This window comes from Bactrocera neohumeralis, chromosome 6 (assembly GCF_024586455.1).
Source record: "Bactrocera neohumeralis isolate Rockhampton chromosome 6, APGP_CSIRO_Bneo_wtdbg2-racon-allhic-juicebox.fasta_v2, whole genome shotgun sequence".
Classification (NCBI taxonomy): Eukaryota; Metazoa; Arthropoda; class Insecta; order Diptera; family Tephritidae; genus Bactrocera; species Bactrocera neohumeralis.
The window spans coordinates 18,605,766-18,619,641 of record NC_065923.1 but is presented as its reverse complement, the minus strand read 5'-3'; the positions used below and the strand labels follow the sequence as shown (position 1 = coordinate 18,619,641).

Below are 13,876 nucleotides of genomic sequence, written 5' to 3'. Positions count from 1 at the left end.
CAAACCCTATATGTATATGTGTATGTACTATATATGTGTGTATAAGGCAGATGCAGAGGCGGAAGTTATACATTTATGGCGCTACTGTGGCGGTTTGTCTTGTTGAGGTGTTTTATTTGTGATTTGTACGTGAAGTACATACCTGAGAATATCTAAATGAGATTCGTTGTGCAAGAGCGCATATACTGTTAGAAAAAACAAAAACAACAACCAAAGCAAATCTGATAATAATTCAAATAAGCAAATGCAAATGTACTCGCTGAAATATATACATACATACGTATGTCTGCATGTATAAGAGTGCGTATATGTACGTGAAGATTTCGATCACACTCATTTAAATGACAAGCGTACTTGGAATACTAATGATTCAAAGTGAAACAAATTTATCCAGGTGCAATAATTATCATTGAAGTAGAGCACTTTAGAGCTTCTTCAAGGAAAATAACAAATTACTCATTCATTCGATTTTATGCGCTCTTTTATGCGCTTATTTATTATTATTGGTATTATTCACTTGGAAGTCAGAAAAAGCATTTTACATGGACTTATTCGAAATGACATATTATTCAATAAATAATAAATAAAAAAGAATAATGAATATTTACAGAATTCATTGAGTGCACTGTTGTAAACCCGGCTATAAACGCGTAAGTAGTGTCAACGCCAATAAAGCAGATGAAGAATGAGCTTTATAAATCGGTGATTTTTTTTAGAAAAAATTTTTGATTCTTTTGATCCTTTATCCGATCTCTATCAGGATCTCCGAAAAAATGGCTTGCGGTGAGGAAAATTATTGTTACCAAAAATGGCAGGTAATGATCGAAGGTGAAGACAAAGCCTTTATTTTGGTAATGATCAATTGGCGAAGTCGAAAAGAAGAAAACTGGCGCGCTTTATTTTGGCATAAAAATGGAGGCATTTCACAAATATTGTTTTTTTTTTTGTTGTGAAAAAATTTCCATTTTAGAGTGGTTTAAAAAATCGAATATAATCAAAAATATTATTACTTCCAGCATTAACTGACAAATATATTTCTAAAGGTCGTGTGAAAATTTCAAGCCGATCAGTTAAGCTATTTCTGAAGAATTTTTCTCAACGACTATGTAAACAGCGTTTCGTGAAAGACGCTTTTAAAGTTTTGAGAACCGACTACACGAAGTTAAAAAATCTTTCAAATACGCTCCTATCTCTGAAACTATTTGCCGGATCAATTTCTAATTTTCGGAGAATTTTTCGAATATTTTACACGCATATACATATACATATGAATTTCGATAATTTTATGTTTGGAGAAATAATTAATAAATTTTTTAAACTATTTTTTACTTCAGCAGAGGTACCTGTAAGACGTCGGCGAATTTGCAAGAGTCAGAAAATTGTCAAACGATCCGTTTGTATTTTCATGGCAATCAAAGTTTTGCTCTGATAAAAGTTTACTTGGATAAAACCAATCGTTTATCGTCACAATATTTTGACGAGTCTAACACCATTACAAAATTTCACAAAGCCTGATCCTGCTTACTGTTTAGAGAACATTCCTTCATCACTTACTTTCACAGTCGAAGAGAAAACCGTGTCTCTGGGATGATTGTTGTGAATTGTTGGAGAAAAAAAAACTTGTTAAACATAATTGTGAGCATCGGGCCTTCTGAGAACTCCAGGCCTGGGAGGGATTTTCCCTGTTCTTTACCCTCTCACCTTCACTGCCTATTTAATACTTGGATTGAGAGTCCCTAATCAAAACTGTATAAACACCATGCGCAGTAACACTAAAAGGAATTAGAAGACTTCCTTAGAGTCGGAAAATACGTTTACCCAAAGTTTTCGTCTAGAAAAGCTCTTTAAGAATTACATGGTCACAGTTCTTACCCCGGCGGGCTAAGCGATTACTGTAAGAGTACTTTCAGATCAGTCATAATATCGATACTATTCAGGACTGGGTTCCAAATCATAGGATTGTTGAATATTTCTGGGGAAGGTTTGTGAAAGAAATGTTATTCAAGCATTTGTAGAAAAAGATAAAAATACTGGAATAACCGGAAGTATTGCGAATTTGTTGTCATCTTTCCAACTTTCTCGGCCAAAATATAGCAGAATAACAATAAATCATCGTAATTTCTATTTTCAAGATTATAAAAAATTTATAATAAAAAAAGAAATTTATTGTAGAATAAATAATAAACATTAAGGGAAAAATAATTTCGGGGCTCAGATCGCCGGAAAAATGAACGGGAGATTAATTTATCTCGATTTCCGGCGAAACTACGAGTCCTATAGGAAAAAATTATTACAAATATGTTTCAAGATTATAATGAGTATTTCTAGTCTTGGGATTACTTTTGAAAACAGCAGATCGGGTCCTTCTGCATTGAAATGATCTTCAGCGAATTCCTTCCTTGAATGAATTTATACCAGATTATCGCACAGAAATCACCTTTTGTACTAACATTTATAAGAACAGTGTTTCCTTGAATATTATGCCAGAACACAATAAATAAACACACTAACTTTAAAGATCCCGCCGCGAACAGTTTTCAATTTTAAAAGCACACATTCCACTATAAACTGCGGAAGTAAACAACTAGCAAGTTTGCTCGAGACACAATACAAACCGCAAACGACATACGACAAATGAAACTGAAACCAAAACCGATGTGCAATAGCCAGTAGCTCGAGCGCGACCAAAGGCAACTAAGCCGAACATCAACGGTGATGATACGCTGGCTTTATTTACAATTCCGCACATAGTATCTCTTACAATTCCTACTACAAACATTTTAGCTCTTAGCCATTCAAAGCACGCCGAGCATTACTTAAGCCGAAACTTAACGGCATGATGCATAAGTGCACAGCTTTAGGTGAATGTGGTGCTAAGCGAGGAAAAGGTATATACACTGTCTGTCCTTAAAAGTGATATAAGTGATATGTGTGTGCGCTCGCTCTAACGGTTGTCACGTCTATTCGCAAAACCATCGTCAATCGCCAGCTAAATGCGCGCTAAGCCGTATGCTGAGCAGCGCACGTCTCGCCTCATGGTCAGTGAGGCTCATAGCCAAGCGGCGGCTTGTCAGCCAACAACCAAGCGTCGTCCGACGTTTAATTCGTAACCCAGTTAATCTAAATCGTCACATTCTCCAAGTGAAATAAACAATGCCGCACACATACACACACACTCGGCTTCATTGCGCATATAATTTGTTGGGAAGTTGAGCGCCAAGGCGAGGTACTAACTTCTTGCTGCCTAGGCGGCGCTGCGGTGAAGGTTCGTTCATTGCGCGGAAAATCATTTCTGACATCGAACATGACTTTTTGCTTGTAGCTGGCCTACATGCATGCCAACCACAGCAGCAGCAGCAGCAGCGGCATGTTGCTGACATTGTTGAGGTTATGTTGAAGTCCCCTTCTTGCTTTCATTCATGCACAGCGCTTGGCTTCGCCAATGCCTTTTCTTTTCGCTCTGCCATTCGACCACTTTCAACTTTTCGTCTTGTTAACTTGTCTCGGTTTTGTGGCTTGTGAGCATTGAATGGCTTGTTGGATCGCTGTTCCGCGCAGCAGATAATTTTCTGCACTCAATGAAGCGCCATTAAGTGGTTCGGTATGAAATGAAGTGCACCGCGGCTTAATCATTAGCGGGACACAGTAATTGTTGGCGGTGAGGAGTATACCCGTGGAAGCCACAAATGTAAATCAACAGTTGGTTGATTACTGATTTTAGGTTAAATGATGAATAATCCATTCTTTTATTGCTCTAAATGGGCGAAAAGAGAGCTCTCATATTATTCCTATGATAGCTAGTGTAGAGAAGCAGGTTTCAGCCACCCAAGGCGTGTGGGCTCAATTGTGCTTAGGCTCAACACATACACTCGTCTAAATACAACCTTCTGTTTGCTTGAAATCAGAATTTCGCGGCTTTCAACAGCGATAAGAATAGGCTTTCGGACTAAGTTGGGTACCACTAAAACAACAGAAACATAGAATAAGTTTCAGTCAAAGGACCGGTCTTCTGTATCTGAAAGTGCATCAAAGCTGGCCATTATAAACTCAAAAATGATTTGTAAAATTACATCAATCTATTGGACAGTTCTAACATTTACTGAAAGCAATGGTGGTTGACTACAAGGAAGTTAGCAAAATCATCATTGGGAAGATTTTAATTGATTTTACGGATATTCGGCGGATACTTTATAAAAATAAGGATGCCACCTCTTGGAATTTTTTAATTTTGAAATTTCTTAAAATGTTTTGTAATTTTTTAATGATAGAAGTGGATAATTTTGTTAGGATTGCCACCTGTTTAAATTTTTTATTCAATGAAATATGTAAAATAAAAATAATATAATAATTAGAAGGATTAAGAAAGAATATTCCCGAAAATATTTATGAAAAGTGTTGCCACATGTTTGTAATTTTTAAGAAAAAACAATTTAAGCAATAGTTTTTAATATTTTTCTGGTTTATATAGGCAGTACTGGATAATTATTTCGAGAGTTGCCACCTGTTTCCATTTTTTTATTTAACAATACATGTAAAATATGACGAATATTACAACAATATGGATTAGGTAAGTAAGTTTTCTCGAAGATATTTATGAAAAGTGTTGCCAGATTTTCGCAACTACTATGTAAAAGAATTAAAAGGAGCTGTAATATGGTAATCACATTAAAAAAGTTTGCATAGCCATCTTGGAGAAGAGTTAAATTAATTTCTTGGATTGTACGATAAAATTTTATAAACTGAGAATTGCCACCTGTTTGAAATTTTAAAATATAAAAAATTATTTCATTTTTTTTATTGAATGAAATATGTAAAAATAGAAATATTACAACAAAAAAACTCTTTTCTCGAAGACATTTATGAAATATGTTGCCATCTCTTTGAAATTTTTAAGTTGAAAAAATATTTAAACAAACTGTAATATTATAATCAAAACATAAAATGTGGCAGAACCATCTGGGGTAAGAGGATTTAATTTATTGTTCGGTGGAAATTTTATAAATGTGGGATTGCCACCTGTTTGAAATTTTTAAATATGAAAAATTGGTATTTCTAATATTTGAAATTTTTAATTATGATAAATTATTATTTTTTAAATTGTTTTTGTTTTTTGGCTTATAATGGTAGTGTTCGATAATTTTTTTAAGAGTTGCCACATTTTTCAATTCTTTAATTTTTTTATTTTATGTATGTAAAATGAAAATAATGTTAAAACAAGAGGAATTTAAAAAGAAAAACCAAAAATATTTATGAAAAGTGTTGCCATATAATTGAAATTTTAAGTAAAAAATTAATAGAAATTGTAATTATGACAATCAAGTTAATTAAGTAATAAGATAAATATCTGTAATTTTGAAAGCGACCTTTTTTCACCAAGGACCTGATCATGGATTTGAACTGACAATATCGGACCATTAAAGGATATAGAGTTCACACAAACTAAACGATCAAAACCGAGTTCTGGTACGAAAAATTTTCTTATTTCACAATTTCCTCACAAAAATTTGGTATAGATTATCATACAACACAACTCGGAACATATTACTCAGATCGTATCACTATAGCATATAGCTGTCAGACAAACTGACCGATCTAAATCCTTTTCTTGTATGGGAAACTTTTTTATTTGATAAGATATATGTATTCTCGAAACTTAGCATAGATTATATTCAAAAGCAATGCTATAATCTCCAAATACCTTGTTTAGATCGGACCATTATAGTACATACATATGTAGGTGCCATACAAACTGATCGATTATAATCATATTCTTGCATGGAAATAATATTTAGGTAAGCTTTTCACAACCCCATAGCACTTGTTAAAAAAATGATAGAGAAATTGTATATATTTATAACGGCATACAATATCAATTGTTATAATAAAAGTTTCACAGCAACGAAAAAATATCTCATTCGGAATTATTTAATTTAAATTCCTTTATATAAATTATATTAAACATGCCACTCCGCAATTCTCAACACTGGAAGCCACACACACTGTGTGAATTTCAATTTTTTATTGAACACTGCTGTTTTTTGCCAATATTTGGTCCATTCAAAAGAGCACCTGCTATGCCTGCCACATTTTCCATATCAATTTCGTAAATAGCTTTCAGCAGCAAGGCCAGAGCAAAAACAAACAAAAACAGAAACAAACAAAGAAAAACAAAAATAGTTTCCACGCGTCAAGCATAAATACGTACGTATGCCGTCAGGCACACAAAAAAGTATGCACATACAAATTGGGAACACAGAGTCAATCAGTCAACACTTGCACAGCATGTTGCCGCAACATGTTGCCAATGAGCGTTGCGCGTGGTGAACAGCGAGAGGACCGGCAAACACGCCACAAATTGACCGGCACACGCCCAGTACGCCAACGCGGTGATGTAAATCTAACGGATGAGCAATAACAACAACAACAACAAAACAAACTATAGCTAAAGAGACAGCTCGGGGAGCAGAAGATATGAGTGAGTGGTGAGCTTTATTTTTGTATCTTTATTTTTTATTTTCTTTATCGCACACAAAAACGTTCTGTTTGAAATTTATTGCCTGAGGTCGTGGACGCGTGGAAACTTTTCATTTTCACTAACACTCAAACATTTTTGTGCGCTCATGTGCATTTCGTATGAGCTCGTAGAATGCATACTTTCATAAAGTACTTGCACATTGTTACGTACGCAAATGTGGCATAACAGTATTGTTGAAAAATAGATTGAATTGTGTAGTAAATATTTATATGAACTGTTATGGGTGTGTCTTCTGCAGTTTATATGGATATGAGAATGTATATTTCAACAATAACTCAAGTGTTATCGAGGCTTCTGTTTGAAACTTTTGCCGCAAAAATCGAAAAAAATAGAAACAAGAAAAAACGTTAACTTCGGATCTTAAAAACTGAGAGACTAGTTCGTATATATACAGACAGATGGACAGACGGACAGACAGACAGACGGACATGGCTAAATCGACTCAGCTCGACATACTGATCATTTATATATATACTTTATAGGGTCTCCGACGATTCCTTCTGGGTGTTACAAATTTCGTGACAAACTTAATATACCCTGTTCAGGGTATAAAAATGAGAGATCTACCAAAGGACATAATGTTTAAACATGAGAGTGACAGAGAGTTAAAGGAGAATTGTTGGGCATTTAGAAATATTGTCGTTTTTAGTTAGCATACGGGTAACTGAGGTGTGAATAAATCTCTATATTCATCATATGAGGGTTGCATCGCGCTCATTGACCTACATATATAAACTGTTTAATGTCAAAGTCGGAAGTCGCTATACTAAGTATATTGGGGGAAGGAGAAGTTTTATAACAATTTTAGGTACAATAATACACAATCATCATATGATAATGCAGAATTTATTCAGATAACTTGCCTATCGCATAGTTACATATGTATGTACATATATATATGGAGGCCAGTTGAACTATTGGTCTGATTTAAGTCTTAATGTTTGACTGATATTTTAATCAGTTAGTTTCATTAAGTCACACCTTAGCATTCAGGTCCACATATTCGGTATTTAAGGGTTTTGAAATTCACGACTTGATTTTGATCCAGTTTGGATAAGGGACAGCATATCTTTAATATGGTACACTACTGTAAAACGTAAAAGTCACATAGAATTTGAAATCGTAATATATGGAGGGAGGCGCCAAATTTGATCAAAATCTGTCGAGTAGTTTTGAGATATAGATTGTAAATTTAATTTCATTTTCTTCTAAACTGTTATCATGATTATCATCCGATTCCAACCAATTTCATACATTATGAAGAAGTGGCGAAACGGCTTTTAACTACTTATTCTATGGCAACTCTGGTCCGAAAACAATTACAAACACTTCAATATCCATATTCTATGGTCTGGCTGCCAATTTTTTCAAGATTTTAGATTATAAGTAGAAAAGTACACTCTCGGTTTTCCAAGTTGGCAATATTGCCAACTAAAGTAAAAATATTCTTATATAGTAAGTTTGAAGTCTGGAGTAACTAACTTTTTCAGATTTGGGCGTCTGCAAAAAATTCTGCTATTTACGAAGATCCAATGAAACCAAGCTATTAATTTTTCGGTGGGTGCAGAAGCTTAAGCAGTTGATGAATATCCAAAGAACTTAATTTTCAAATACTGAAATCAATGTTATCGATATACATACGGATATATATGGATATGTGGAGATCCGCTCTAGAATGAGCACACTTTAATGCTAAATAAGTGCTTTACGAAATTGTTCAAGCGAATTTTCTTCATGCCATCTGACGTTTCAAGCAATGGCATCCCAAACCCAAAAGCATCGCAAATTTTCTGTTTATATGTAGGAATGTTATTGTTAATGCTAGTACTGAAAGGCGCCTGACGTAAACGGGGACTTCGGTTTGGCCCTACCCTGCTCCTTATGTTCGAACTCTACTTTCTTCTCAAATTATTTATATACATCTATACGAAAAATTAATTTTATTTCGCAAAATTCAATGTAAAAGAATATTCCGACACCTCTATGAAGTGTTAAAAGCGTTTGCTATTGTATCTCTCTTTTATTACACCAGTCTACATCGATACCAAAGAGTGTTCTATTAGCTACCTTTAAGGCTTGGACAATGGAATCCAGCTGATAAATTATATATTTAAATAAAAATGTGGCGCTGTAACTTGGCTTATTTATAGAGCAGATAAATAGTACGTTCAAGTTCCATAAATAGCAGCCCTCGGTACACTTACGACGTCACTTGCTCAGTAAGAATAAGACAACCTACACATAAATTCTACCGGCACTTAAATAAGCATTATGTGTGTTCATATAAGTATATGGATATGTATGCACATGTGTATATTAAAAATGCATGCGTTTCCCATTGACCTTTGCCTACATTTATTTGTTGTGCTCCACCACCTAATGACTCACAATCATAAACACATTTGCCGTTTATCTCATGCGCACTCTTTTGTAATAAATTATCTATTTCTAGAGCGGAGAAGAATATTATTTTGATGGGCGTTTCGGTTGCTTTCAACGAACTTGAAAAGTCGTGGGCTTAGATCTGCTATATATATTATTTGTGCAGTATGTTTATTTGTATATAAGTATGTGAGTATTCAAATGATGCAGCGTGTCTGGGTGGAGTGTTGTAATTTTTGGCTAATGAATACTGAGAGAACTATTTGGTTAGAAGTGTGTGCCCTTGAACTACATTGATATGTATTTATAAAAATATTACAAGTGGTTTGCATGGAGTTTCTTGAGAAAACAACAACAAAGCTAAAATGACAATTGAGATGCTAAAATTAGTCTTTTGGGCGAATATTATGTTCATATATATATGTATATGTATAATTATGTACGTATGTATATGCGAGCAAGCATCTCAAGTGGTTTTCGAAAACTGTTTCAAAAAGTCTGGTAATGCAAATGAAACATAATGTGTTGTTGTTTTAAGAAACTTGTTTATATTTTTAAATGGATTTGTTTGTCTTAAAATTTGTTTTCAAGAGTTACAGTGCCTAAGTTTAAGTTTAAGGTTAGATTGTCATAATCTTGAGAACTGAAGTAGTTACCTAAACTGAGAACAAATACAGTGGAGATGAATAGGTTACAGCAGTTTTCTGACAAAAAGAAACCAATGAAAGCGGAAAAACGAGGAACGATGTTGTGATGACCAATTATGCATGTGCGGGTCCTATCCTTGCCAACGAAGCTACTTTCGAATAAACTTCTGTACTAGTAGATGAAAATGGAAAGCAACATAAACCTAGGAGTGGGTTTTAGTTGAACAAAACTACAGGGTCCGGCATTCGAAGTGTAACCAACTTCAGAATGTTCGCGCAGCTGTCGCACTGGAATCAGCTGTTTATAAATTTGCTGAATGACAGTTCGGAGTATTGTTCACAAGTGTACAAAAGCGTTTTGCCAAAAGTGAATGCAAAAAAAGTGATCAGCGATGGAATTCAAACGTAATAGTGTGATTGCTTTATATTTAGCTGGAAAATCACAGACAGCAATTGTTCGTGAGCTCAAACACCTTAATGTGAACAAAGTTTTTGTTTATCGCACCATCACTCGTTACAATGATACTGGTAGCATCGCAAAACGCCATGGAGGTGGTCATCAAAAGACTGCAACGTCACGTGAGATGGTTCAGAAAGTGAAGAAGCGACTTGAGCGAAATCCACGACGAAGTGCCTATCAAATGCTAAAGAACTGAAAATATCCGACCGCAGCATCCGACGCATATTGAAAAATAAGCTCAAGGTCAAGCCTTACAAGTTCCAAAAGGCCCATGATCTCACACCGAAGCAGTAACAAGTAAGACTTGAGAGAGCGAAGCAGTTGCTTCGCTTGGCCGAAAGCGGTCAAATTCCGAACATTGTGTTGTCTGACAAAAAAATTTTTCCAATTGAGCAAATTCGTAAACTCTCAAAACGATAGGGACGTTTCAACAAGACTCAGCACCGTCTCACAAAGCGCGAGTGAACCAAGAATGGCAGAAAAACGACGTTCCGAACTTCATAACGACCACACAATGGCTCTCGAATTCACCAGATGCGAATCCAATGGATTATTCTCTCTGAGCCATTTTGGAGAGCAAGGTTCGAAGTAAAAAAGACACCAGTCTCGAGATGCTGAAGAAAGCCATTATCCGTGAGTGGGCCAAAATACCGGCAAGTCACATTCGGGCAGCTTGCGATTCGTTTTTTGACCGTCTCAAGGCCATAGTTAAGGCAAAAGGTGGTCATATCGAGCAAAAGTGAATTGGTCCTGAATTTATGATTATTTTCACACATTTTGTACTTTAAAATAAATAAAATACTCGTAGCTTTCCAAACCGAATTTAAGGTTACATTTGATCAAAATATATGTAAGAACTTCATCATAAGATATTTTGAACCGTGCTGCTGTGTTGAAAAATTCGACTTGAATGAAAGAATATACCTCAAAGCCAATATTTAAGATTTTGCGAATTATATTCAGGAATAGAAAATATACAAGATGCTTCATACTTTATATTAGTAAAAAAGAATTTAATAATTTGTGAGGAGCAAGTAACTATTATATTACTTATTTTGCCACTTTCCAATTTATTTTGACTATTTTTTTGATTTTGTAGAACAACAATCAAAATACGGTGTTTAGCAATAATTTCAACACAAATATGCTTAAGATCATCAATGCTCCAAAGGTATCTGGTGTAGATTTTGTTTTCAAAATAATCGCATAAAATAAAGTTAGAGGCAGCTAAACCTGAAGATATGATTGGCGAGTTAAATTTGGGTATCGAGCGTTCAGAGAATGTAGAGAATTTTCGCAGTTGGTTTTTTGTGGTGTAACTTGCCACACCGTCTTGTTGAAATCATTAATCACCAACACCATTTTATATTTCCTGAAAAAAGAGTCAAGATTTTCGGTTAAATGACAGCCCAATAGATAATTTTTGGTTATGCAAAGACTTGTAATGAATCTTGAATATATTTTCTGTGAATGGTAATTTTATTTATTGGCGCTGCTATACGTAAAAATGGGCCTCGTCATTGACCCAACTTGTTATTTTCGTTTGTTTGAAGCGTTACTAATTCGTCGCATTTAAACGGTGTGAGGCAGTTAATAGTGGTAATTGTACTCTATGAAGGATTTCAAAATAAGCATTTACTTAGTATTGGTTATTAAGTGGGTAATTAATGCCAAAAATAACTGACTTTTCACGTAAGTGAAAAAATAACTGACTATTCATACAAGCGACTTTCCAAAAAATTTAATTACTTTTTAATATTTGAAATTGATGCTGTGACTTAACCTCATTTAATCCAAACTACAATATTGATAACACTATAACACTTTTTATCTACCCAAAACAATGCCGGTTTTTTGCTTTGATCAACCGACTTAATTTGCGTAAAATTAAGTAATTTATTTTTAATTAATTTCTCATTAATATATTATATTAGTATATTTTTTCTAATTGAAACCAATAGCCAATTATTTACAATAAAAATGTGTAAATTTGTATTGTTTTCACAGCTAATTAAATCCGTACGAACAATTTTTATGGTCACTTTACCAAATAACTATTAAATATGCATATATCAAAAGTGAAATTATTAATTAACGATTGCAATATTTAAAGCGCGGCGACAAAGCTAATTTCGAGTGTCTGTGTTTGGGTGTGTGCTAACAGCTGGCATTACGCGGGCGGGAGGTTGCCATTAATCCATTACCGCACGTAAATAGTTAATTAAATAATTGATGCTTTAATGAATAAATAATTGAAAATAAAAGCACACGGCAAAAACAAAAGCAAAAGCAAATGCCGTTATCCGTATGTGGATTTGTTTAAAGTAGAGAATGCACATTTAAAAGGTGTGACAATAGGAGAGTTTAATTAATTTATAAAATTATATCTCTGCACTAAAATTATATGTAAAAATTCACAAAAATTCAAATTTAAAAGTATAGGGTGCAACAATAGGAAAGTTAACTTAATTTTTAAAGACAAAAACAATTTTGTTTCTTTTTTCAATTAAAATTCTGTAATGTTTGAATTCTTTTATATCTCTTTACCAAACTGATATGTAAAACTGTACAGTAATTTAAATTTTAAAGTTAAGGGTGTCAAAATAGGAGAGTTTTAAGTTTAAAAAAAAAAAGTGTATTGAAAATCTATTATTTTTCTTCAGCAGAATTATAGTGTATGTCTAATTCAATAGCATTTTAAATTCAGTAATACAGGGTGTCACAATGGGAGAGTTTTAAGTTTATAGGGAATATGCTTTTATTTCTCTTCAATCAAATTTTATGTATTTTATGTATGAACTCTATCAAAATTAAAATTTAAAAGTAAAGGGTGTTCCAATAGAAGAGCTTTAAGTTTACAGAAAATACGTATATTGAAATATTTTTTATTTTTCTTCAGCAAAATTATATGTCTAATTCAAAAGTATTTTTAATTTAGTATTAAAGGGTGTCACAATAGGAGAGTTTTAAGCTAGTAGGAAATATGTTTTTATTTCTCTTCCAAAAAATTGTATGTAGAACTCAATAAAAATTAAATTTAAAAGTAAAGGGTGCTCCAATAGGATATCTTTAAATTTACAGAAAATACGTGTATTGAAATATTTTTTATTTTTCTTCCGCAAAATTATATGTCTAACTCAAAAGTATTTTTAATTTAGTAATAAAGGGTGTCACAATAGGAAAGTTTTAAGCTAGTAGGAAATATGTTTTTATTTCTCTTCCAAAAAATTGTATGTAGAACTCTATAAAAATTAAAATTTAAAACTATAGGTTTTCAAAATTAATTAGCGATTATTAAAGTTTATTAAATTCAGTAAATGTACATTATTTTCATTTATATATTAAATCGCAATAAAATCTGTAAATAAGCTTTATTTGCTTTTATTTATGAAATAAAATGCCTCTTCCAACCAAGTTCCTTAAAAAAAAGTCTAACTTGCTACTGGATATAACCCCTTAAGTTATTGTAAGACTTCGTCAAAGTACTCGTATAACAAGGGTATCTTTTTTTTACTTTATTTTATTTTTCAAAAAATAAAATCGTATAAAATATATTACTCATCCCATTGCAACACCCTTTCCATTCTTTTTCGCACCCAAACTGTGTTTCATATAATTAAGTATTTAAATTTATTTGGCAACGGTTTGTTTGAGTGAAAATTACATTTGAATGCCGACAACCAAATGCATTTATAATTTTTTCTTCTAAGCGGCGTTATTTGCATTCGGGCGCAATTAAGTGGTTGGTAAATGTTTCGCCTGATTTTCACATTTGTTCATTTTAATTAGCGTGTGAAAAGTGTGTATTCATTTGCATTTAACGGTTTTTATGGTCACTTTGATTTCAAATTA

The 13,876-nt window shown here is 33.3% G+C and overlaps 1 protein-coding gene across 4 annotated transcripts in view; it reads right to left on the bottom strand.

Moving 5' to 3' along the window:
* LOC126760958 (trichohyalin) overlaps window positions 1-13,876 on the bottom strand; it is a 184,940-nt gene that overhangs the window by 91,748 nt on the left and 79,316 nt on the right. The window lies entirely within an intron of this gene.